Source organism: Bubalus bubalis, chromosome 2 (genome assembly GCF_019923935.1).
Source record: "Bubalus bubalis isolate 160015118507 breed Murrah chromosome 2, NDDB_SH_1, whole genome shotgun sequence".
NCBI lineage: Eukaryota > Metazoa > Chordata > Mammalia > Artiodactyla > Bovidae > Bubalus > Bubalus bubalis.
In genome coordinates, this window is record NC_059158.1 from 15,755,449 (window position 1) to 15,783,222 (window position 27,774).

At 41.5% G+C, this 27,774-nt stretch overlaps 2 long non-coding RNA genes across 7 annotated transcripts in view; both read right to left on the bottom strand.

The window, feature by feature from the left end:
• LOC112579558 overlaps positions 1 to 27,774 on the bottom strand; it is a 224,226-nt gene that overhangs the window by 109,490 nt on the left and 86,962 nt on the right. The window lies entirely within an intron of this gene.
• The window catches only part of LOC123329169, a 46,254-nt gene continuing 37,113 nt past the window's right edge, over positions 18,634 to 27,774 (bottom strand). The window contains exon 3 of the long non-coding RNA XR_006544392.2: positions 18,634 to 19,041. This is a non-coding gene — a long non-coding RNA (uncharacterized LOC123329169). The remainder of the gene's footprint in view (positions 19,042 to 27,774) is intronic.

Below are 27,774 nucleotides of genomic sequence, written 5' to 3' on the forward strand. Positions count from 1 at the left end.
GTTGTGCAGCGGCCAACTTTATTCAGTTTCTGAGCATTTTCATCACCCCCAAGAGGCAACCCCATGCCCAGTAAGCAGTTACTCCCTCCCTAAGTCACTCCAGCCGCTGGCAACTACTAATCTTCTGTCTGTCTTTATGGATTTACCTATTCTGGACATTTCATATAAATGGGATCCAACAGTATGGGCTTCCTGGTGGCTCAATGGTAAAGAATCTGCCTGCAATGCAGGAGATGCAGGTTCAATTTCTGGGTCAGGAAGACCCCTGAAGAAGAAAATGGCAACCCACGCCAGTACTCTTGCCTGGGAAATCCCATGGACAGAGGAGCATGGTGGGCTACCTTCCACGGGTCACAAAGAGTCGGTCACAACAGAGACTAAACAGCAACAACTGTATGGGACTTTTTTGGTCAATAAGGTTTGAATCTGTGTGACTTAAAACATCTTTAGTATATAGCAAGCCTGTTTTTATTTATTTTTTTTAATTTTATTTTTAAACTTTACATAATTGTATTAGTTTTGCCAAATATCAAAATTAATCCACCACAGGTATACATGTGTTCCCCATCCTGAACCCTCCTCCCTCCCCCCTCCCCATACCATCCCTCTGGGTCGTCCCAGTGCACTAGCCCCAAGCATCTAGTATCGTGCATCGAACCTGGACTGGCAACTCGTTTCATACATGATATTTTACATGCTTCATTGCCATTCTCCCTATTGGCATGGGCAGCAATATGTTTAACTTGAATCTTTCTCTTTCAAGTACATACCACTTGAAAAGGCTAAATAAATTAACCTGAAGAACGTTCTTCCAAGTTATCACTGGTATTTTACCAGAAGCCTTTTCTAGCACTTTGGCCAGTCCATCAAGCCTTCATCTTTCTCCAGCTCCCCGTCCTGTGTCTTTTATTCCATCCCTCCCATCGCCACCAGTTTACTCTCTCCTCTCCTACCTCTTCCTTGATGCCTGCTGGGATGAAAGTGCTGGCGGTAAAAGACGAAAGCAGAGGGGAATGGATGAAAGTCCATAAAATCATGAAAGGTAGAGAAAAATCTGTGTAAGAACTTGTTCTCCCAAATCTGAGAATCTTTTTGAAGCTTAGAGGCACTAGTTTAAGGGAAAAATAAAAGAGAAGTTCTTCTATCTTATGTAGTAGATTGAATACATACATTGAATACATACAGAGCTTGTTATCCCAGTGAAAAGATAAATAGCTTTAGGGTTTAGACAAATATACAGATGATAAATCAATAACAGGCTGTTGAGAGGAAGCTGGGGAGAGGAGTTAACATCCGAGGGCAATTTCATTCCCTCACACAAATGCCCCCTCACTGGGGCAGGCACTGAGCTGACGGGCCCAGCGTGGGTCCCATGGTGACAGGTTAACTGGGGCCTCCTCACTTCATCTACTAGACTGTCTCTTCCTCAAAAATCTTCCTGGAATTGCAGTCAGCTTCAGATTTTCAGAAGCAGATTGCACAAACTATCAGTTAATGTGCCCTTGTGTTCACCATGAACATATTTCTGGCTTTGGGCTATTTCAGAACTTGGAGGGGAGAAAGGTGACGGGGGAAAGAAGGGCATGGAAACCAATACATCATTTTCCTTGTTACCAAGAGTGGATTGATTCTACCTTCGAGGAGGCAAAAGCAATGATTTTGGATTACTTCAAGTTTTCAGTAGCCTGGTTAATTACCATGGAACACCGAAGAATTAGCTGAATAGTTTCAAAACTTTGTATTTGATTAAACACCTTATTGAAGAAACAGCACGTCTGTTGTAGGCTTTGACTTCAGCTTGTTTTTACTGTTAGAATTTTTAGTAATTTGCATGCTAAGTCGCTTTGGTAGTAGTGTCCAACTCTTTGCAGCCCCATGGATTCCATGGGATTCTCTAGGCAAGAATACTGGAGTGGGTTGCCATGCCCTCCTCCAGGGGACCTTATTCCTGATCCAGGGATTGAACCCACATCTCTTGCATCTCCTTCCTGCATTGGCGTTCTTTACCACTAACACCACCTGGGAAGCCCCTTAGTAATTTGGGAAGGGGGCAATATTAGCTTAAACCTGTTGTACATAATTCATTCTATTGTAATATCCCAATACAATGGTCCAAGACTGATTTGGTCCCAAAATATTTCTTTGTTTACTAGACTGTTAATATATGGTTTAAACTGGGGCATGCCAAAGCTTCCCTGAAACAAATGAACAGTAGTAACCAAATATCGTTTCCTTTCTCCAGTGAAAATAGCTGGCTCGATGGGATGGGCTGAAGAAAGTGAAAGCCAAAGCAGTGAGATTTCTTTTCAAAAGCTTAGTAAAGAGGCAACTAGAAAAACTCACATACATTTTGATTTCTGAAAATGAGGGTGTGATTTTCTCTCAGAAAGAATCTGGTAAAATTTAGCATAAAAATGAAAGTAACATCAAAGCTTCAGGCACAATGCAGAGATTATTAATCTTGGAACAAAAGGCACTTGGCCAATTAAAATAATGATTTTAAACAAGGACTCCAACTTTCCCAGCAATGGCTGAAACCCAACTAGGTCTTTCCAACTGGAGTTGTAGTGCATTCTTCCAGATTATGCAGTTTGGCATAAAACAGAATGAGTAAACGTTCAAAAGAAAATAATATCATTTAGTGGCTTGCCCTGACCCAGTATTAATGAGTGGGGAGGGTGCATTTGCTAGTTAAAGACATGCTAAAGCCCAAGGGTAGGAGGTCCCTTGACAAGAGATGACAAATGAGAAGACACATGTTTTTGATTTGTGTGGTTTCCAGTAGGAAGTAACTGATCAACTCACATGTGTTTTTTTAGGACCTACTTCATGTCTAGCCCTGTGCTGGGTGTTGTTGGGTTTGCAGGAACTTAGCTCATCTGGGATCCTTGCATCCCTCATCATCATTATCACCACCATCACCATCACCACAGCCCCTGGGAAATGAACTATATACATCAGGCACTTTCAACTTATTTCACTGAATGTTGACACATCCCCTGCAAGGGAGATATTTTGCCTATTTTACCAATAGGAAAACTCATGTTCAGAGAGATTAAGAAACTTGCCCAGTGTCTTTTATTATTGGCAGAGTCCAAGCCCCAAATTCTACATTTTCAATATCTATAAATCTTATTAGAATTTACTGAATTTAAAAAAAATGTATTTTAAATCTGGTCAGTTTTAGTTCTTAATTACTTGGAGGAAGTTTTAAAGCAAAGCTGAAAGTTTCTTCTTCCACATAATAACTTGGTTTTCCAACTATTTCCACAAAATATTTACCACTATGTATGACTGCTATTTTAAGTCACTTTGGGCCGCCTTTGGAGCTTTAAAATTATTTTTAATGTACATATGTATTAATGGAAAGGGACAGACCTGTTCCAACACATTCTCTAATAAATATAGCACATCTGAAATTATTTTGTTTTTATCTTGACTAAAATTTATTAGACTGCATTTTTTTAGAGATATTTAATTCACATACCATTAAATTCACTCTTTTAAAGTGTACAATTCAGTGGTTGTATAGACACAAAGATGCACGCAACCATCATACTCTCATTGTCCCACAAGGAAACCCTAACCCATTAACAGTCATTCCTCATTCCCTCTTCACTCAGTCTCTGACAATCCCTAATTTATTTTCTGTCTCTATAGGTTTGTCTATTCTGGACACTTCATATAATCATACAATATGCAACCTTTCATGTTTGGCTTTTTTCATGTAGCATAATGTTTTCAAGGTTCATCTGTGGTATAGATGTATCAGTAAGTAATGCCTTTTTATGACTGCATAATATTCCATTGTATGGATATACCACCTTTTGTTTATATATTAGTCAGCTGATGAACATTAAGTTTGTTTCCAGCCTCTGACAGTTATGAGTAATACTTCTATGAATAGTCACGAAAATGTTTTTGTGCAGAAATATGTTTTCTGTTCTCTTGGATATATACCCAAGAGTAAAACTTCTGGGTTATACAGTAATTATGTCCAACATTTGGAAGAACTGACATACTGTTTCCTATAGCAACTGTACCATTTTACTCTCCTATCAGTAAGGTAAGAGGTTCTAATTTCTCTACATTATTCCTAATACTGGTTATTATCTTTTTAATTTTTAAAATTGTAGCTATCCTAGAAGGTGTGAGGTGGTATCACCTCATGTGTTTGATTTGCATTTCCCTGAAGACTAATGACGGAGAAGGCAATGGCACCCCACTCCAGTACTCTTGCCTGGAAAGTCCCAGGGACGGAGGAGCCTGGAAGGCTGCAGGCCATGGGGGTCGCTGAGGGTCAGACACGACTGAGCAACTTCACTTTCACTTATCACTTTCATGCATTGGAGAAGGAAATGGCAACCCACTCCGGTGTTCTTGCCTATAGAATCCCAGGGATGGGGCACCCTGGTGGGCTGCCGTCTATGGGGTCACACAGGGTTGGACACGACTGAAGTGACTCAGCAGCAGCAGCCTAAAACTAATGATGTACATCCTCTTTACATATACTTGTTGGCTATTGTATATCTTACTTGGGAAAATATCTATTCAGGTTCTTTGCCTACTTTTTAATTGGGTTGTCTTTTTGTTGTTGAGTTTTAAGAGTTCTTTATATATTCTTGATACTAGACCTTTATCAGATATACTGTTTACAAATATTTTTTTTCCTATTTTATGGATGGTCTTAACTTTCTTGATACTGTCTTTGAAGTGCAAATTTTGTTAAAAGTCCAACTTTTTTTCCTTCACTTGTTATTTTGCTTTTGGTATCATGTCCAAGAAATCATTGCTTAAGGACATACAGAAAAGACATGTCTACATTTTCTACTTGGAGTTTTATAGTTTGCTCTTACATTTGGGTCTTTAATCTACTTTTGTATATGGTGTGAGGTAGGATTCCATCTTTGTTTTTCTACTGCTATAATTAAATGTCTTGGCAGAATAGCAGAGTGATTAAAAGTTCAGACTCCAGTATCTAACTGCCGAGATTTAAACCCCTCTTCTTCAGTTATTAGTTGTATGATCTTAAGGAAACTCCCTAATTTCTCTATGCTTCATCTTTCTCATGTAAAGAGAGATACAACAGTAACTATTCATTAGTCTGCTTTACAATTCAAATAATAGAACTGTCATAAGAATTGAGTCTGTGCATTTAAAGTACTGACAGTAAGTATTGACAGATAAGTTACTATCATCTCTGGCTATATAAACTCTCCTTACATAGGATTATAGGAATACGTTTTCAATGACAGTCTTGACAAGTGTCTTATCAAGAATAAAACTTAGATATATTTTAACATACCTCAAATGTTCCAATAGGGTTGGATGTGGGCTGACTTTATAGTTGTAACTCAACACAAAAAGAAACAAAGTATTTGGAGAAAGGCATTTCCAATCTTTTCCAGAGCTTCACACAAATATAAAGAGACTAAAGCAAGGCAAATGGATTCGTTTGCTAGGGCTGTTGTAACAAAGTACTACAAACGGATGGTTTAAACAACAGAAATTTATTTTTTTCACAGTTCTGGAGGCTAGATATTTGTCTTCAGTTTCCTCTTTTTGGTGGCCCTGCCCACTCCAACCCCCTCTGGGGGCCAGTCCTCACATCCAACTAGCATCATTTTGATCACATAGAAAATTAGACACAAAAGAACCTAATTTCTACCAATGTGCAAGCAACTTAAAGTGTTACCTGTTGATCCAATAATGGATTCCTTACCCATGTAGCACCACCAAACTATGAATTGTTTGACTCCCAAGAGGAGGATCTGAAAGCCTGACTTTCTTGCCAACCCTGATTCGACTTTTAGTACCCTGCCAAGCGAGTGTCCTCTGCTACCAGTTGTCCTGTTCTTTGCAAAACTAAGCCTCACGCTCTAGGGCTTGGCGGGGCCCTTCTGATCTGTCTTTGCTGGACCTCTTTCCATGTGAGTGGGTTCCAGTAAGAACCAGAAGTTAACTTCTTCTTGGCATGGTACATTCTGATGCAGAAGCAAAGGCAATACTTAACTCTAAAACTGATGTATTGTGAAATTCTGATATTCGCAACAAGCCAATGAAGGCAATGGATTGGAAAGGAACATGTTTTTGTTAACTCTCTAAATCTTTTCATGTAGGGAACAAACTGCCTCCTTCATAGCACATCAGTCTTACTGAGATGAAAGGTCCTTAATTTGGATAGTTTGTAGAAAAGATTTACCAGGAAACTTTCAGTTCACATAACAAGAAGCTTCTAGGTAACTTCTAGAATTTCTTGTCTTCCAATGTGAACTCAGTATTCTTGAAAAGGCAAGGGTTAGTGCTTCCTGGGATTTGGCTTCAAGTAATTAATACACAATCACTGTCTTCAACTGGGGGAGCAGGCATGGGGTAAAAGTGTTGCCTTAGGGAGACTTTTGTCAAATGGATAATTCAAAAAAGTCATTCCTTTTGAGCTTGGAGTCATTAACTCCTCTAGTAACCAACTGTGCGAGTTATGTTTGAGCTTGTCTTGAAAATTACTTTAAAAAAAAAAGGAATAGACAAGTGGCTGTTGACTTGGCTGCCAGTTTATTTACACATCTTAAGCAAGAAGCTGCGTATACTTGTTTTAAGATTCGTTTGGAATCCTACTGGCATTCTGCAGTCATGTCACAGAAGAGTCCGTTTGTGTCAGAATCAGCCCCTGCTACAGTGTAGATCAGGCTCCAACATTACAGATGGTAGATAACTCATTCCCTTTTTTTTAATTCAGGAAAAGTGGTATTCAAATACTTGTTTTATACACTCAATCATTTGAGCTGTGCTGTGCTTAGTCCCTCAGTCGTATACAACTCTTTGTGACCCCATGGATTGTAACCTGCCAGGCTCCTCTGTCCATGGGGGTTCTCCAAGCAAGAATACTGGTGTGGGTTGCCATGCCCTCCTCCAGAGGATCTTCCCATCCCAGGGATCGAACCCAGGTCTCCTGCATTGCAGGCAGATTCTTTCCCATCTGAGCCCCGACGGAAGCCCAAGAATACTGGAGTGGGTAGCCTACCCCTTCTCTAGGGGATCTTCCTGACCCAGGAATCGAACCAGGGTCTCCTGCACTGCAGGGGGATTCTTTACCAGCTGAGCTACCAGAAAAGCCCAGTCAGCTCAAAGGAAACTCTTTAAGGACAAGCTTACTGGCTGGGACTTTATTCAAAAAAGTGACAGCTCATCAGAGTGCTGTCAGTTCTGTTGGTTCTTCTGTGATGAACCTGAGGAAAGAAAAAGGAATTCCAGCTCTCATCGTGTTTGGGGTTGGAGTAGGTGTCTTAGTTTGTCAGGACTGCTGTGCCAGAGCACACGGATGAGGAATGACAGGAGCCTATGGCCCCACACGGAAGCTGCAAAGTCCAAAATCAAGGTGTTGGCATGGCTAGTTCCCTCTAAAGGCTGTGAGGAAAGGATCTATTCCTGGCCTCACCTTGGCTAATGGATGACCCTCTTCTCTGTCTCCCTGCCATAAGTGGTCTATATCCAGGTTTCTCCTTTCTTAAGGACACTAGTCACACTGGATTTGTTGCTGCTGTCGTTTAGTTGCTCAGTTGTGTCCGACTCTTTTGCAACCCCACGGACTGTAGCCTCCACCAGGCTCCTCTGTCCGTGGGATTTCGCAGGCACCATCGGCGGAGTGGATTACCATTTCCTCCTCCAGGGGATCTTCCCGACCCAGGGATCGAACCCACTTCTCCTGCATTGGCAGGCAGATTCTTTATCCCTGAGCCACCAGGGAAGCCCTTTCCTGGTTGAGGGCTGTCCTAATGACCTCATATTAACCTGTTTACCTCTATAAAGACCCTATACCCAAATAAGGTCACAGTTTAAGGGCTTTCCTGGTGGCTCAGGGGGACACAAAGAGTCAGACACCACTGAGTGACTAACACTTTCTAAGGTATTAGATGTTAGGACATCAACATATGAATTGTGGGGGGATGAAATTCAACCCATAACGTGTGGAGGGCTGGGGGGGGGGGGGTGTGGCATTCAGTGAAAACCCACATAAGGGACACCCACGGCTGATTTCTAGTAGCCGCACTGATACCCTCAGTGCAAAAACAAATGCTTTCAGCGTCTCAAAAACAAACCTCCTAGAAGCAGTCAGCTTCGTTCACTGTGTTCTATGAACTGATGCACAGAAGTGCCCAGGACCTTTTGGAAAAGACCTTCACCTGAAAGTGTAAGTAGTTAAAAGACTTGGTATTTGAAGGACCATCATTTTACTTATCAATGACTTTAATTTATACGTTAATACCTCACTCACTGATCTTTCATTCTGAATAAGTGAAGTTCCTATGTTTAAAATTATGCTGTAGCCTAATTCATTCTTATCTAGAGGATACCTAGGACAGTGTGTCTTTAGCATGAAGTAATGATAATTTCAACGGCACGTTTGTTGAGACACACAGATCTACCTCTTAAAATTTGGACTACTTTGAATAGGTGACTTAACCTCTCTGTGCTTCTCTTTCCTTATCTAGAAAGTGGCTTACTAACAGAGTTGGAGAATCAGATGAGATAATGCCAGTGAGCACTCAGTTTGGGACCTGGCACACAGCAGATGCTCAATCAAGTGGTAGTTGTTCCAACTTTATTATATTTTGTATCTTCATAAAGCAAGATTGTGGATCACAGGCCAGGTCTTTAGTGTCTACAGGCTGAGAGCGGGTGTGGAGGGCCTGTCATAAAGGGGAGCTTCCTGATTCTGAGGACACTTTAAAAGCTGGGTGACCTACACTCCCAACATCCTGCATGTCCCTTGCACGTATCATTGCTTCGTCTGGACTTCCTGTTGGTATGCAATGGTGGTTGGCGCCAATGTGATGCAGAATGCAAGGTGGAGACAAAGTCAGAAGGGAGGAGAGACAGAAGGATCTGTGAGTAAATAAGAACGGAAATTCAGAGTATTTAGCCTTTTAATCACCTACAATAAGTAAATGCTTGAGAGAAGCCCATGCTGTTTAAGATACATCTATTGGTAGAAAATTCCCCTCGATCTTGTTTCTATCTATAGTCTTCAATACAATCAACCCTTAACTTTCTAAAGTCGATTCTCTTGACTTTCTTTGGTTCTCTTGGTTGCTTGGTTACTGGTTTTTCATCTGCATAATTAATCTCTGTGTGACTTTCTCTGATACCATGTGTGTAACCAAACCTATTACTACTTTCCCTATATTTCTGGCTACTTCCAATCACTTATAGTCTAACTGGCTGTAGACAGAGCTTAATGGAGAAGCTCACTCTGATCAGCAGACAATTCAAGACCACCCAGAATGTTCCTCTAAACCATTTTTCCAGCCTCATTACCATCATTCATTACAACAAGCCCTTTAATCAGGGCAAATAAGTGACTTACTGTGTCCCCTGAGTTCCCAATTTCCATGCTGTTGTTTTTTTTCTCCCTGGAATAATCCTATTTTTTTCCATCTCTTCTTTACCCTTTGTGCCCCCCTACCACCACCACTTCCCATCCAAAACACACACACAAACCAGAGCCTCCAACCTCCAGCTCAAAAAATGTGGCCCCTGCCCTCCCAAGAAACAACTCCACTGCCTCTCCCAAGGTATTTTCTTCAGACTCCATCCCATGCCACATCTAACAGTATTCTCAGCCTTATTCTTAATGATCTGCATGGTGAAACGGAAGCTCCCCACTCCCCAGAGCCTAGCTCACTGCCTGACATAGAGGGGCCACTTGACACAGGTTTTAATGAAGGGGCAAATGAATGAATGGGAGTGAACAGTAACAGGGAAAATCCCAAACATCAAATAATCCCAAAGTAATCTATATGTGAGTTTGGAATGTATTTTATACACACATTCAGAGAACATCAAACACAAAACTTCAAACACAGCAATGAGGCCAGCCTGTGCAGATCCCAGTTGGGTGGGGTGGCCCAGGAAAAGGGTGGGAATCCTAACAGGAAAGGAGGAACTTCTCACTAGGCAACAGCCCTTCCCCAGCCTCAGTGGCTTATCTAGAAATCAGAGAGACTCCATATGGCTTAAGGGTGCAGGGCTGGGTAATGAATAAATGATTGTAATGCCTTTGGAAATGGAAGTGCTATGCAAATGCTAAATGATAATAGGAGAAAATAATCATCTTCCATTATCTTCTTTAAAGATGTAAATGACATAACTCTTTTAACTCTAAAGTGGGTTCAAGAAACAGCAGTATGCTGAACAGGGAGATGGACCAAGTGATCCTGCAAACCCATTCAGCGCTCTGAACCCAATTATAGTGCTGACCATCAGCCCTGAAAACAAATTACAGTAGCTAATGACAGGGAACAGTAATTAGAATGTTTTTACAAAATTACTTGGAAACAAAATTGTCAACAAAGACCTCTCAAATAGAGCTGTAAACAGCTTAAATAACAGAATAATGCAGTGACCTATGCCCCCAAGTGACACGAAGAAGATGTTAAACACATTCCGGGTCCCAAATCACTGTCTTCCAAAGTGATTATGTACATTGTTTTTAACCTCAGTCTTTGTGGGTCATTCCAAAGGAGGTGGAGAGCCAAGCGCCCTTGAACAGTCTGCTGTTTAGTAAAGTCTTATCGGGGTTCACTCGTCTATTCTGGATAAGTCTCCCTTTCCCTCTCCTTTGCATTCTTTGTTATCTTTGGCATTCGTTTTTGAAAAACATGCGCCTCACTTGGAACAAATCCATTAAAGCAAACAACCTTAAAGCTTTTCCAACCGCCCCCACGGCTGTGATCCACAGGCGCCCCGATACTGGGAGGGGGGCGCTCGCCTGCCAGGGCCTACAGTGCTTGTGGGGGCCCTGCTGGACGAGTCTCTTGTAACTATAATAGGACCCGACATTTACGTATCTCAGTTTTAATTCCCTGCAGACTGGTACAGCTCAAGCCTATGATAAGTAAGTGGGGGGATGGAGTATAGAGAAAAAAAAAAAAAGGCATGGGTGGAGCCGGGTATGGAACAGGAGACAAAAGATACATTGCAAGCCTTAAGACTGAAACACGTTCTCATCGCACTTTATTAGTAACAGAGCAAAACCAAATTTCCCCAAACAGGAAAGTTTGAGGAGAGAACAGCTTCAATAAAAGGTTGCCACCTTTTTTTTTTTTTTTTTTTTTTTTTGGCTCAGAAAAGCTCAAGTTTAACTCCTCATTTTTTGCCTGTAATGGAGATTGGAGCAATTCCTTGCAGTTGTGTGCATCTGTGTGTGTTTTAAGGCAAAACAAGTACTAAAAAATATGTGTTTAAAAGAAATCATATTCAGTGGAATTCTTTCTGAAATGTGTGTTCCATATCCTTCTCTGACTAGACAGCATCCCAAGGAGGGCCAGTGTCTTGTAACTGAGAGCTCCAATGTCACTCTTAGAGCCAACTGCCACAGAAAATGCTGGACTATAATTTATGCTTGGCACCTAATATGAAGTCATTTTGAAAATGTCTTAGCCCACTTCGGGGTGGTTTTCTCTGCCTCTGGACTTTGCTGTCAGGCTAGCTAATTTCGCTTTTCACAACCCCATCCACTTTTCAGTTTCCTGCTTCTTAACATGATGTGGCCTAAACCTCTAACTCGCAAGAACTGTAGCCTAACTGGCTCTCAGTAGGGGCCTGTGAGCAAAGTGATATTGACTGCTTGCTAGAAATTTTGCATTTTTCACTTTTGTTCTTTGACCACATTCCAAAGATCTGAGCTGACTGTATAAATGGGATACCACAGAAATTAATAAAAGCTGCTAATTATAGCACAGAATTTAGGCATCTGATAAGAGATTTATATGAGACACTCAGATTATACAACCTTTTTCTCTATTTTCTGGCTTTTAGTTTCATATTTTCAGGATGATGCAATATGTTAACATGCTATTTGTTTCTAATTAATTTGTACACATCCACTAATAGAATTAATATAATTCTATTACAGAGAATTTGTTATACAGAGGAACAACAACCCTAAAACCCATAGTCCTAAATCTTAACCCTACCATGCCTTGCACTTTGGGGTATTTCTTTGACATGCATACACATGCTTTTGCAAACATCCTGACATCTTCTATACAAGTGTATATCATGGATTTTTAAATGTATTGAAGTATAGTTGATTTACAATGATTCAGGTGTACAGTAAAGTGATTCAGTTATGCTTCTGTGTATATATACTATTCTTTTCCAGATTTTTTTCCATTATAGGTTATTATAAGATACTGAATATAGCTCTCTGTGCTGTACAGTAGGTCCTTGTTATCTCTTTTATATATAGCAGTTCACATCTGTTAATCTCAAATTCCCAATTTATCCCTCACCCCTTCCCCTTTGGTTTTTCTGTTTTATAAATAAATACATTTTTTTTAGATTCTACCTATAAGTAATACCACATGGTATTTGTCTTTCTCTGATTTCACTCACTGTGACAATCTCTAGATTCATTCATGTTACTGCATTCTTTTTTGTGGTTATATCATTTTTATGGTTGAGTAATAGTCCATATTACCTCCATATTTTGGTTATTGAATGCAGCTATGGATATTGGAGTACATGTATCTTTTCAAGTTAAAGTTCTTATCTTTTCTAGATATATGGCTAGGCGTAGGATTGCTCAGAGAAGGCAATGGCACCCCAGTCCAGTACTCTTGCCTGACAAATCCCATGGACAGAGGAGCCTGGTGCACTGCAGTCCATGGGATCACCAAGAGTCAGACATGACTGAGCGACTTCACTTTCACTTTTCACTTTCATGCATTGGAGAAGGAAATGGCAACCCACTCCAGTGTTCTTGCCTGGAGAATCCCAGGGACGGCAGAGCCTGGTGGGCTGCTGTCTATGGGGTCGCACAGAGTCGGACACAACTGAAGCGACTTAGCAGCAGCAGCAGGATTTCTAGATCATATGACAAGTCTATTTTTAGTTTTATGAGGAACCTCCATACTGTTTTCCATAGAGGCTGCACCTATTTACATTTCCACCAGCAGTGTAGGAGGGCTCCCTTTCCTGTCTGAGCCTTTTAATTTATTGTTGGATTCAGTTGGCTAGTATTTTGAGGAATTCTGTGTCTATGTTCATCAGTAATATTGGCCCTGTAATTTTCTTTGTGATTTTTCTTTTTTTGGTCTGGTTTTGGCATTAGGGTGATGGTTGGTAGTTTCACAGGATGAGTTTGGTAGTATACCTTCCTCTGCAATTTTTTGAAGTAATTTCAGAAACAGGTGTTAACTCTTCTTTAAATAGTTGGTAGAATTCCCCTGTGAAGCTATCTGGTCCTAGACTTTTGTTTCTTGGGAGTTTTTAAATTACTGATTCAATTTCAGCACTGGTAATTGGTCTGTTCGTATTTTCTGTTTCTTCCTGGTTCAGTCTTGAGAGATTGTACGTTTCTAAGAATTTTTCCATTTCTCCTAGCTTGTCCGTTTTATTGGCATATAGTTGTTCATAGGAGTCTCTTTTTATTTTTACATCCTGTGTTTAAAATGCACTATGTCATGGATAAACAACTTGTGGTACATATATACAGTGGAATATTACCCAGCCATAAAAAGGAACAAATTTGAGTCAGCTGTAGTGAGGTGGATGAACCCAGAGCCTGTTATACCAAGTGAAGTCAGACAGAGAAAAATATACTATATTAACACATACATATGGAATCTAGGAAAATGGTACTGATAAACCTATCTGCAAGGATGGAATGGAGACACAGAGATTGGACTTGCGGACACAATGGGGGAGAGGAGGGTGGGACAAATTGAGAGAGTCGCATTGACATGTATATACTCCCATGTGTAAAATAGATAGCTTAGACAGCTAGTGGAAGGCGCTAAAAAACACAGCCCAGCCTGGCACTCAGTGACGACCTAGAGGGGTGGAAGGCTCATGAGGGCAGGGATATATGGTTATAACTGATCGTGATGTTGTATAGCAGAAACCAACACCACATTATAAACCAATTATCCTCCAATTAAAAACAAAAAATTCACTATCATAACTATATTCCTTGTTGCTATACACACACACACACACGTTTTCATCGCTGTCCTTTTATTTTTTTAACTGAAGGAGAATTGCTTTACAGAATTGTGTTGGTTTCTGCCAAACATGGCTATCCTTTTAATGACAACACATTATTCCACTAAGTAGCTATATAATGATTTACTTAAATATTTTATTATTGGGACTCTAGATTATTTTCAAATTTTTACTATTGTAATAACTCTGCCATGAACATCTTCCTGAACATAGCTTTTCCTTGTGGGATTTTATCCTTAGGAGTCTCAGAAGTAACATTACTTAGAAAAAGAGTATGACAACATAGAACCAAGTCTTAGAAAAGAAATTTTTGAATGGGTGTTGGTAACCTTGGATAGCAACTGAGCACAACTCCAAACCAGCTGGAGGAATCCCAGAGATGAGAGGTATTAGGTCAGGGGAAGGTGTTCCACAGCTCTGCTGCTACGCTTCTAGTACCGCTCTACAGTGGAAAGAGAGGCTCAGGAATGTTTTAAAAAAGACAATGTGAAAAGTGTATTTGGATCACTGCTGAAATGACGCAGCTATGTGGAGAAATCTGTATCATGGCACCACCCATGTTCACGATGATTCATGGGAGGAAAAATGGGAAAGAACTAGCTGAAGAGAATCCTTACTTAAGTGTTCATCTAGAAAAACTCTTATTTTAAGACCAATTAGCAGCTGCCTTTGCTTGTGTTTTTACTGAATGCCACATGAATGTACCGGGATGGTTTTGACAAGTAACAGAAGATCCAAATAAGAGCCTAAACTGGAAGGGGTTTATTATTTGACATGATAAAAATCCATAAGAAATAATAGTATTAATAATCATTTCAGAAACAACATTAAGGACTATGTCCCAGATATTATTCTATGCTCTCAACTTATATTAAGTCACTTATTCCCTTGTATAAAGCTCGTGATGTGTCCCCAACTTGACACGAGGCAACTCAGGTATGGAAGGTTTATTATTAAAGTGTGCACAGATATTAGGTGTAAGATCCAGAATTTAAACCCAAGCTGTCTAGCTCCTACTCTTCTAACTACTATAATAGGACTATTGTCTAAACAGTTAATTCATTGGTTCTGTAATTTCATAAATGATAGAACACACTAACTCAAGCATGCCACTTGATTTACGGGTGCTGTGCATTCTGATTTGTTGGTGCCTGTAGTGTACTGCTTTTAAATATCCGCTATATCACCCTTGGACCTAGGTAATTTCCAGTTTTCTCCTTTGCCATCTTCATCACATCAACAATAGCTTCCTTCATGGATAAGAGAGGTTCATTAATTTGAAGGATCACAGATATGATGATGTCCAGCAAAGGTGAGTTAGACATTTTCTTTTAGAATTTACTGCTTAGCTTCTTAAAAAGTACATACATACATACACAAATCTAAAATGTTCAGCTTGATAAATTTTTACCAGAACACTCATCACCACACAGATTAAGATACAGAACATTAGTGGAACCTTAAGCCCCCTCTGAGATTCTTATAGTTATTCTGATGAAATTCTCCGCTTTTCTGCTATTTTATTAAACATGTTGATCATAGTTATTTTTACTTCCTTGTCTGATTACTCAAATATCTCAATCACCGCTAGGTCTAATGTATGTTTCTATTCATTTGTGGGTTTTTTTTTTTAGTCAATCCCATTTGTTTACATACTGCTTAATTTTTTTTTCATTGACTGACAGGCATTGTGTATGAAAAATTGTAAGGCTCTTACTAATGATATTTTCATTCAAAGAGGATTTAATTCTTTTCTGGAAGGCAGATAGAATAATTTCAGGTCAATCTGGTTTGGCTAAGAGTGGATCCTAGGCTTTGTTAGGCTTGATCTTCTCATAGCTTGTTCTTCTCTCATAGTACAGTCATCCTGGAGGGGTCTCAACAGTATCTGGGCCCTTCAGTCATGCTGGGCCTCCAACTTCAAGCTCTATCTGTTCATCCTCTTTGGAAACTCCAAACCTGAACTTTTTCCAGTCCAGAGAGATTGTCCCTGTGCCAGCTGTCATTTTCTGTTCCACCTTCACTCCTTACACCATGGTTGGGTACAAGTAGAACGTCCTGATGGTGGAGGGCAGAGGGAGAGGGGGGTGGAATGCAGGGCTTCTTTCTCCTGTCTCTCCAGAAATTTGGCCACTCAATTCCTGTTTGCCTTCATTGTTCTATGGCTTTCAGTAGTTGGTTGAAATATTTTGTTCAGCCGTCATAAGGAGGGGAAAAGGGAAAAGTCTATCCAGTATGCCCTCAGCAGAATACCTCTTAGGCAGTCCCTGCCATTGGAACTTAAGTGAGTCAGTGACAAGGGCAGAGAGACCACCATATACAGTTAGACCAGCTTGGGCACATGGGACATCTGAGCCAAACTGAGACTCTGCCAGAAAATAATGAGAGGAACTAGGATTCCAGACAATTTAAGTGATGGTGCTTCCCCTTAGAAGGACTACCACGTGGGGCTCTCTACAGTCTCCAGATAGACCTGATGATATAGGCACTTCTTTTCTGCTTTGATTCCATTAGTTTACAGGCCCCTCTGGATCTCTGCTCTGCCTGCGTGTGTGCGCCTGCTCAGTCGTGTCCAATTCTCTGGGTCCCCATGGACTGTAGCCTGCCAGGCTCCTCTGTCTGTGAGATTTCCCAGGCAAGAATCCTGGAGTGAGGTTGCCATTTCCTTCTCCAGGGGAATCTTCCCAACCCAGGGATCGAACCCACCTCTCTTGCATTGGCAGACAGATTCTTTACTGCTGACCACCAGGGAAACCCACTTCTTTGTATCCACTATCTAAACTGCATTTAAAATCTAGATAAGGGAGGTTCTACTATTAAATCATTTGATTTTAAATGGAATTTTCTTATGTGAAACATTAGAAATAACATAATAACATTAAAAATTGTGGTATGACACATCACAAAGCTAACATAATGGACCATTTTCTCTTCAATACCCATAACTCCAGAAACTTTTAAAATTTTCTACAGGAAGTTTATATTATAGAAACCTACATAAATTATTTATAATTAGTTTAGTTTACTCATTTTTTTAAAAAGTATTTTGGTCCCTGGACAAGATGGTAGAGCAGAAGGACCTTGTTCTCACCTCCTCTCACAAGCACACCAGAGTCACCAACAACTGTTGAACAGCCGTTGATAGAGACTGGAACCTACCAAAAAAGGTATTCTATATCCAAAGACATGAAGAACCACCCACAGCAAGACTGCAAGGGATGCACTCCTGATATAATCAAATCCCATACCCGCCAGATAGGAGACCTACAAACTGGGGGATAATTATATTTCAGGAGTTCTCCTACAGGAGTAAGCTTTCCGAGCCCCACATCAGGTTCCCCAGCCTAGGGGTCTGGCATTGGGAGGAAGAACCCTCAGAGCTTTTGGCCTTGAAGACCAAGGGGGCTTGATTACAGTGTCCCACAGGACTGAGGGAGAGAGGGACTCACTCTTGGAGGGTGCACACGAGGTGTCATGTGCCCTGGGACCCAGGGCAAAAGCAGCTGACTTAATAGGAGCCTTTAAAACTATCTGAAGAGATAATAGCTGAAAACAGCCAAGAACAGGAAGTGCAGGGAGTTCCATACAGGATTAACCCAGGGAGGGACATGCCAAGACACGTAATCAAACTCACAAAAATTAAAGATAAGGGGAAGATATTAAAAGCATAAGGGAAAAGCAATAAACAACATACAAAGGAATCCCTATAAGGTTACCAGCTGAGTTTTTAGCAGCAGCGCTGCAGGCCAAAAGGGAGTGGCAGGATATATTTAAAGTGATGAAACCGAAAAAACTTACAACACTACTCGATCCAGCAAGGTTCTTGTTCAGGTTTGATGGGGAAATCAAAAACTGTACTGACAAGCTAAGAAAATTCAGCATCATCAAACCAGTTTTATAACTAATGCTAAAGGAACTTTTCTAAGTGGGGGAAAAAAGGTCAAAACTAGAAACAAGAAAATTATGAAATGGGAAAGCTCATTATGAAATGGGTAAAGGCAAACATACAGTAAAGGTAGGAAATCACACACAAATATGTTATCCAAGCCAGTAATTGTGGGAGGAGGAGTACAAATGCAGGATATTTGAAGTGCAGTTGAAATTGAGATCAGCAACTTAAAAACAATCATATATATGTGTGTTTTTTTTAATGTATAAAAACAATCATTTTGCTGTATGCCTGAAACCCAATAACATTGTTAAATCAACTATACTTCAGAAAAATTACTTGGCCATTATAGTGTGTTAGTCGCTTAGTCGTATTTGACTCTGTCAACCCGTGGACTACAGCCCACCAGGTTCCTCTGTCCGTGGAATTCTCCAGGCAAGAATACTGGAGTGGGTTGCCATTTCCTTCTCCAGAGGATCTTCCCGACCCCTGGAATGAACCCAGGTTTCCAACATTTCAGGCAGATACCTTACCATCTGAGCCACTTGGCCATTATGGGATGTCTGGAAAATTACAGAAATGCACGAAGAAAAAACTTAACTTCAATCTCACCATCCTGGGATTTTATTACCTTGTTAACTTTTGGAGAATACCCATATGATTTTTTTTCCCTCTGTCTCTGTGTGTGTTTGCACACAATTAGAATAGTTTTAACACTGTGGACATTTTATACATTTTCAAAACAAACTTTAAATCTTTATTGATATTTTTGCTTTAAGATACAGATAAAAATTATAGTAGTAGGTTATCTGATTATTAGGGCTTTTTACTTAAATAAAAACTAGAAAAGTGATAATTCCTTCATATTATGACAGTGTTTTTCTCCATTTGAATCATATGACCACACATCCTGGGAGTTTTAAAGAAAAAAGTAAAATAAAATTATATGCGAGTCAGGTCACAATGAAAACAAACAAGGAACTCAAGGGTAATATGTGGAGTTTCACAATGTCATGCTTACAACTTCACAGCAAATTTTGAGATCAAACTGTGACATTTCCAGAGTGAGACTCCAGAACTCTAAACCCTCCTCCTGTTTTATTTCACCAACATATGCAGAATATTGGTGGTCTCATAAGAGGAACCTGAATAGAGAGAGGAAATAGCCAACATCAGGGAATATCCTTGAGAAAGAAAACCATGATTTCCTTTCTACCAAAAATGTAGCTGCTCAGCTGAGATTTGTCTTTGCTCATGCAAACCATTTATTGGGGTGCAAAAAGAAAATATTAAAACTGTCTTTTTATTTCTTCATTAAAAATATTTTCTCTATATATCTTATATGATATATATTAGTACAGTAGGATATATGCATACTTTATAAATTATTATGTATATTCAGTTCAGTTGCTCAGTCATGTCCAACTCTTTGCGACCCCATGAATCGCAGCACGCCAGGCCTCCCTGTCCATCACCAACTCCCGGAGTTCACCCAGACTCACGTCCATCGAGTCAGTGGTGCCATCCAGCCATCTTATCCTCTGTCATCCCCTTCTCCTCCTGCCCCCAATCCCTCCCAGCATCAGAGTCTTTTCCAATGAGTCAGCTCTTTGCATGAGGTAGCCAAAGTACTGGAGTTTCAGCTTCAGCATCATTCCTTCCAAAGAAATCCCAGGGCTGATCTCCTTCAGAATGGACTGGTTGGATCTCCTTGCAGTCCAAGGGACTCTCAAGAGTCTTCTCCAACACCACAGTTCAAAAGCATCAATTCTTTTGGGGTTAACTAAAATTTGTATATATTACACAAAAAGATATTCTCATAATAGAAATATACAAGTGGAAACATTTGGAGATCACTATCATCCTTCAAAAGCACTTCTTTACTAGAGTCTGAGCTTTTAAGTGGAGGAAAATCATATCCTCACTGGAAAATACACTGTTTAAAAATGGTATGTCTTTTACAACAGAACTAAGTTGAAGCTGCAACTCCAACCCTTTGGCCACCTGATGCGAAGAACTGACTCATTGGAAAAGACCCTGATGCTGGGAAAGATTGAAGGCGGGAGGAGAAGGGGACGAGAGAGGATGAGACAGTTGGATGGCATCACTGACTCACTGGACATAAGTTTGAGTAAACTTGGGGACTTGGTGATGGATGGGGAGGCCTGGCGTGCTGCGGTTCATGGGGTCGCAAAGAGGCGGACATGACTGAGCGACTGAACTGAATTACTGAATGAAGTCTAAGGAAGAGAACTTCTTTTCCAGCCCCTTCCCTGTGCTAACGGAGAAGAGATTCACTCACTCATTCAGCATGTATCGAATGCCGCTCTTTGGAGAGCAGCATCCAGAGCACAGGGAAGGAAACCGACAGGATTAAGACACGATCCAGACGATAATCTGTCATTCAGGGAAAAGGGAGGTGGGAGCTCTTAGTTCAGATTGGGGGTATTGGGAAGAAGGTTTCCAAGTGAGAGATTTCCATATGCAAGGGAGTGCCAGGCAGTCCTGGATGAGGAACCAAACAGAGCCATGCAAGCGCAGAAAGTTTTTGAGCTGTTGGAGAAAGGCAATAGTTCAGAGAGACCGGATGCCAGTGTACTCAGAGCTATAGAAAGGGCTGTAGACTGGACTGGAAAGGAGACCATAACAGTTCTTGGATATCGTGCTGAGTCTGAGCAAAAGCTTTGCAAAAATCATATTACTATTCCCATTTTTATATGCAGAGAAGCCTGGTCACAAGGTGTGTATAGAATAGAACGGGCTTCCAGTCCGATGTTCTTTTCACTTTTCATTTATAACTCCTAGCCATAGAAAAAGAAAAATGCAACATCTCCCTGAGTCATGAGAATAAAAGCAAAAATAAACAAATGGGACCTAATTAAACTGCAAAGCTTTTACACAGCAAAGGAAACCATAAACAAAATGAAAAGAAAACCCACAGAATGGGAGAAGGTATTTGCAAACAAAGCAATCGACAAGGGATTAATCTCCAAAATATACAAACATCTCATGCAGCTCAATATCAAAAACAAACCACCCAATCAAAAAATGGGCAGATGATCTAAATAGACATTTCTCCAAAGAAGACATGCAGAGAGCCAAGAGGCACATGAAAAGATGCTCAACATCACTAATTATTAGAGAAATGCAAATCAAAATTACAACGAGGTGTCACCTCACAACAGTTAAAATAGCCATCATCAAAAATTTTTCAAGCAATAAATGCTGGAGACAGTGTAGAGAAAAGGGAACTCCCCTACATTGTTAGTGGAAGTGTAAATTGGTACAGCCACGATAGAGAGCAGTATGGAGGTGCCTTAAAACTCTAGAGAGTTATACCACATGATCCAGCGAGTCCCACTCCTGAGCATATAGCCAGAGGAAACCATAATTCAAAAAGATTCACATGCCCAGTGTTTGAAAAAGATTCACATGCCCAGTGTTTGTTTACAGTAGATAGGACGTGGAAGCAACCTCATGTCCATCAACAGAGGAGTGGGTAAAGAAGATGTGGTACATATATACAGTGACATCTTAGTCATAAAAAAGAACAACATGATACCATTTGCAGTAACATGGATAGACCTAGAGATTGTCATACTGAGTGAAGACAGTCAGATAAAGACAAACATGATACCACTTATATGTGGAATCTAAAGAAATGGTACAAATGAACCTATTTACAATATAGAAGTTGAGACACAGATATAGAAAACAAACTGTGGTAACCAGGGGAAAAGGTGGGGCTAGATTGGGATTGACACACATATACTACTCTATATAGAACAGATAACTAATAAGAACCGGAAGCACAGGGAACTTTTTTCAATACTCTGTAGTGACCTCTCTGGGAACAGGATCTTAAAAGAAGAGTGGATATGTGTGTGTAACTGACTCACCTTGCTGTGCAGCAGAAACTAACCACATTGTAAATCAACTGTCTTGTTGTTTAGTTACTATGTCATGTCCAACTCTTGGTGACCCCAAAGGCTACAGCCCGCTAGGCTCCTCTATATTTCAGTTTTTAAAATGCAGTATAAAATGTTTTTCAGCATTGTTGCTTAATTGTCATGTGAGTTTAGAAGAGGTAAATTGAAACACCTAATAAGACTGAAGAGCCCTTTTGTCCTTTATATTATCAGGCCTTTTAAGTCATTATGTGTGATAACTTGCCGCAGCGCTCACAAAGGCTGTCATTAAAGCATTAATGCCAGGGACTGAAATCTCTGTGCCTCCATATCCCTGTGTCTGACAGTACCTGGGCCCTCACAGGTACCTACTAAAGAAGGAAATAAAAACCAGTTTTTCTGTTTTCCTTTTAAAGAAGTCCATTAAATTTGAATTCAATCAAGGAAGTTGATTAGGGAAGGGCTCAGTCGCTTCAGTCGTCTCTGACTCTGCAACCCCATGGACTGTAGCCCACTAGGCTCCTCTATCCATGGGATTCTCCAGGGAAGAATACTGGAGTGGGTTGCCATTTCCTTCTCCAGGGGATCTTCCCAACCCAGGGATGGAACCTGCATCTCTTGCGTCTCCTGCATTGGCAGGTGGATTCTTTACCAGTATGCCACCTGATTAGGGAATCATGCACACAGATACATTTGCAATCAATTTATGTCCCTTTACTGTGGATTTGGAATTTTCTTTATGAAAATTAGGGTTTTTGAATATCTAGTTGACAGCTACCTACTTATAGTAATGGATAGAACACAGTGATGGGAAGTATTACAGGAGTTAGATTTAGGTAAAATCTTGGTTCTACGCATCAGTTAACCATGGATAAAACTGTATTTCACCTTAGGTATTTTCTAGAAGTTTCATTTTTCTCCTCTGTGACATTGGAATATTAGTACTATTTTGCAGGGTTGTTGGAAGGCTTAGAGGTATAAACTCGGTATTTAATATAAAGTCTCTTGTCATGTAGGCACTGAATAAGTTGCTGCTATTACTGCTATTTTCTATTTGAATTTTTAAAAACTTGGTTATACTTCTTGACAAATAGTCATTTTGTTGGATGTATTCAAGCTTGTGAAATCTGTGAATCTGTTCTACAGACATATAATTTTTCCAACCTGTGTAAGTTTAAATACAGAACAATCCTGTTGGTCTGGGTAACTTCGGTTCAATTGTTTCCTGTCTGTGAAAATATCACCATTTGTTTAATAGCTTCTGTCAAAATGGGGTTAAGGCAACCTACAGAATAGTAGTAAAATCGGGTTTAAACAAATCTGTCTGTTTATACTTAATTCTACTTACTGATAGAATGAACAGTTTTATTAGAAAATAATCAGCGTGTGGATCTCTTTTTTTTCTACATTCGCTCCACCTTCACCACACAGACCCCCTTAATCTTCCAGTGATTCTTGTTGAGTTGGGTTCTTAACAGATAACAATGAATTTTAAGCATAGTATTTACCACACTCTTCATTCTCTGCGGAAACTGATTTGATGGGAACAGCAGATTTGGAGTTCTGACCTGGGGCGATGTAGAGAATTTACAGAAAAAATAAATAACTCGGCAGAGTAAACAGTATCTTTTGAGAACTTATCATTCCCTCTCCAGAAAAGGCTAGCAGAGTGATTCTTCTATGTATCTTATTTTGTTGGAGACATAAATCTCAGTTATAAAATCAGCTGAGGACTCTGCAGCTTTACAACACACATGCTGTGGGCTTCCCAGAGTTCCTACAGATCAGAGCATCCAGCTCGTTCCCATTCCCTCAGGAATGTTTCATTGGAGGCTTGAGACACGTGAGTTAATAGGGTTCATGATCTCCATTCTGTTTTTCCTCTTTGCAGGTCTCCTAAGAGGATTAATTTACGCATCCTATTTCAATCGAGACTTTCACACTAAAAATGTCAAATTATTACCCACATCATTTTTTGTCACTTATTAGTGAAGTCTCAATGGCCAAGTCCCCCTTTCACATGAGAAGTTCACGTGGAGATGAGTCCTGAGTTTTCCGCAGTCACCCCACTGAAGCTCAGCACCCGGGAAATTCTATGTGCAAACCTCAGCCTGCAGACAGACGGTCCCCTCTCACCCTCCAGTCCTTCAGTAAAAACAAGTGTCATCCTGCTTGGTAAGTGGGTATGTGTTAAATTCTAACAGTCTAGTCTTTTTGCCTTTTTATCAGCCACACAAATTCCCCAAGTTGTTTGCTTTTCTAGTCGAAAACAATAAAAAATAAATAAATAAAAATGGAAACAACCCATATGGTAATAAGCTCTTAATTTGTGGCGCGAGTCCAGCGGTCTTTGCAGGGGGCCCCTTGTAGTTTGCTGGGCCTCGGCCAGTGCCCCCGGAGGACACGCGGGGTGGGAGGACCCACGGCCTCTCCCTGCGGTGGTGGAGCTGAGCTGACAGCCCTCGGCCAAGGCCTGGGCCCTGCAGAACTCCACCTGAGAACCCTGATTTGGGCCCCTTCTCCAAATGCACCCACTGACTTCTAAGAGGTTTCCCCTAACCTTTACAGGGTGATTGAGAATAGGTCCAGAGAGAAAGTAGAATGGTGATGGCCAGGGAGTGAGGGCGGGGGCAGACGGAGAGTCATGGTTTAATGGCACGGGTTCAGTGTCGCAAGATGAAGAGAGCTCCGAACGGTGCTGATGGTTGCATGACATTATGAATGTTAATACCGCTGAACTTAAAATTACTTAAGATGGTAAATTTTATGTTATGTGGAGTTTACCGTGATTTTTTAAAGTGGGGGCAAAAGAGTAAGTCCAGAGTTACCACCACACCTTTAAAGGAAACAGGCTCAGTGCAACTTCAGAGTCTGGGCTCAGATGCCATCTTGTTCATTCCCGTCCTAGTCTCCTCGGAGGGCAGCTCTTGGCCTCCAGCCATTGGGCCCACTCTTAGCAGGAGTCATGGACCCGCCTGTGGGACCCTCTGTGCAGCTCGCGTCTGAGGGTTGGAGAAACCCAAGAGGGTTTCTTGGTGACCCCCAATCCCCACTGCTTCTCCCGGGCTTCGTGGCACAGGCTCATTCGTCTCTGTGCCCAGGCCTCGGTCTACAGCACAATTTGGAAGCTGATCTACCCTGGGGAACTTTCATTTTAGATGATTTTCTACTGAGGGAGAAGGTAAGATCAGTGCTCTGATGCTCTAAGGATTCGAGGCACCATCAGAATGGCCACCAGCAGAAAATCTACAAACAATAAATGCTGGAGAGTATGTAAAGAAAAGGGTACCCTCTTGCACTGTTGGTGGAAATATAAATTGATACAGCCACTATGGAGAACAACAAGGAGATGCCTTAAAACACTAGGAATAAAACTACCACATGACCCAGTGTGTGGGTCATATGGGGTCATATACTCCCACTACTGGGCATATGCCCTGAGAAAATCAGAATTCCAAAAGACACATGCACCCCAGTGTTCAGAGCAGTGCTATCTACAACAGCCAGGACACAGAAACATCCTAGATGTTCATCAACAGGTGAATGGATAAAGATGTGGTGCATATATACAATGGAATATTACTCGGCCATGAAAAGGAATGAGTCAGTTGTAGTGATGGGGATGAACCTAGAGGCTGTTACAGAGTGGAGTAAGTCAGAGAAAAACAAATATTGTATATTAGCGCATACATATGGAATCTAGAACCTATTTGCAGGGCAGGAACAGAGAGGCAGACACAAGGAACAGACCTGCGGGCAGAGCAGGGAAAGGAAAAGGTGGGGCAAACTGAGGGTAGCACTGACGTATGTGCCCTACCGGGTGTAAAGCACACATGGGAAGCTGCTTGTATGGCACAGGGAGCTCAGCTCTGTGCTGTGATGACCTAGAGGGCTGGGATGGGGGCAGGAGGGAGACTCAAGAGGGAGGGGATATATGCTTGTTTATAGCTGATTCACGTTATTATAGAGCAGAGACCAACACAACATCGTAAAGCAATTATCCTCCAATTAAAAAATTTAAAGATTCAAGTATCCCAAACTTCAAAGTTTTCCACCCCATAACTTTTTCCTAATCCACCTCTCCTCACAAAACTTGCCAAGGGAGAGAGTGGCTCTGACCTACGCTGCAATTTCTCTCCCCCCTTCCCCATACCTTCCATGGTTTCATATGATTTCGTACACTCTGCCATCCTCCTCCTCTGCTTTACTTTTCCACCTTAGCACTCAGGACTGTCTGATTTACTGTGGTAGTTGAAAAACGTATCTTATTATCCATCCGCTTTTTAGAACATATACCCCATGATGTCGGATCGTCCATCCTTTTTGTTCATTCCTGTATCTCGGGCCCCTAGAACAGTGCCTGGTACAGATTACGTGCTCAGTGATCATTTGTTGGATAAACGTCAATGAGGAACAGACTGAGGGCAGGTCTAGGGCCACTGACTGCCAGTCCTGACTATGCTCAGGGGAGGACACCCAGCTCATCTTTCCCAGGGGCCACAGGGCTCATTAGAGGTGCCCCCCAGACTCTGGCTGTGCCCCTGACAGCCTGAAATCTGGTGGATCCCCTTTTCATTGGCTGACCTGATGGAGGGTACAATGCTGAAGGGGTTCTTTGTATGCATAAACTGAGTATCTCAAGCCTCACCCTTGTGTAGAGCCAAGGGAGATTATCCTGACACTGAACATCAATCCGAGGCGCTCTCAACTCCCACCCCTGTAACTGCAGGCCCTCGACACCTCTTCCTCTCTGTTTCTGACACGTTCTTCCATGCAAACTTGGCCAAGGCGCCTGCCCACCACCCTGCTGCCAGTGCCCTCCTGAGGATGGTCCTCATGATGCCAACCACCTGAACCACCTGGGAGTCCCCTCTCCACAGCCCTGGAGCTTCGCTGTGGGCTCTAGCGGCGTGATGGAGAGGACTCTGTAATGACTCGCCTGCCAGTGCAGGAGACATACGAGACCTGGGTTCAATCCCTGGGGTGGGAAAACTTCCTGGATAAGGAAATGGCAACCCATTCCAGTATTGTTGCCTGGAGAATCCCTTGGGCAGGGTTGCAAAGAGTTGGACATGACTGAAGTGACTTAGTGCACACACACACACTACTTCTGCTCAAAACTTCACTGGCCACAGCGCCTCTGGGGTCTGGGTCTGCAAGATTTACGGGCAACCCGCCAGGCTGGTGGGGAGTGGGGCAGAGGGCTTGTTCACCTTCCTTCTCCTTCCAGGTGCTCACACAAAGTAACACCCCTCGACTGCTGCACCCAACACAGATGGGTCTGTGCAAACAGATTTCAGGGGCTGGGCCCCTGCAGCTGTCACCCATGGGCCAGAAGTTTCCAGCCTCTGAGCCAACAGGACCCCCGCGTGTAGCTCACCCTCTTCTATTTCAAGGGTCTCCTAGGGCCGATCCACCCTCTGTTTCTTTTTTTTTTTTTTTTTTTTCCACCCTCTGTTTCTAACTCAGGTTCACGCATGTGGATCAGGAGGCAAGTCTTAGCTCCTGCACCCCCTACTGGGAACACCATCCCAGTTCTTCCAGGGGGTTCTGGGAAAGCCTGCTGCAGCTTTCTGTGCACTAACCCATCTGTCTATCATCTATCTTTCTTCCTTTCTTTACACACATGCTCACTGAACGAAGCACAAACCAACACAGCCCTAATGGACTGACAGCCACTTGCCCTAAATTCAAAAATTAGTATCCTTCATATCACAGCTAAGAACTACCTGGTAGAGAAAAAAATATATCATTCTGAAGTCATCCTCCCGTGATGTCTTCCTTTACTTCAAAATCCAAAATTATGCCCTTTTCATGTCCCTTCCATGCATGTAGCCCCCACCCCCTCCCTACATAAAGTCTTGGTCAACTTGTGACATACACAGGCCTTGGGTTTGAAAAAATGTGGATTTTAACAAACTAATATGTAAATCCTTCAAAAGGGAATATGCTGTTTTCAGCATCTTTTAA